This window comes from Thunnus albacares, chromosome 13, assembly GCF_914725855.1.
Source record: "Thunnus albacares chromosome 13, fThuAlb1.1, whole genome shotgun sequence".
NCBI classification, from domain to species: Eukaryota; Metazoa; Chordata; class Actinopteri; order Scombriformes; family Scombridae; genus Thunnus; species Thunnus albacares.
The window spans coordinates 31,913,826-31,914,038 of record NC_058118.1 but is presented as its reverse complement, the minus strand read 5'-3'; positions in this window follow the sequence as shown (position 1 = coordinate 31,914,038).

The window sequence follows — 213 nt, the reverse complement described above, 5'->3', positions numbered from 1 at the left end:
GTATCATCCTGCTGATCAATCACACTGTTTAAATATTCATTATGAGACATCCTGAATACATCTGAACTAAATGATCTGACTCAATGAAGTGAAGTTAAAATGATTTTGACAGTTATTAGATAATAAAATGAGCTCAGGGGCTGTGACCCGCTGTCTTCCATTCACATCTGTTCCTGAGAGACAGATACAGTAATATTACAGCTGTAACATTCC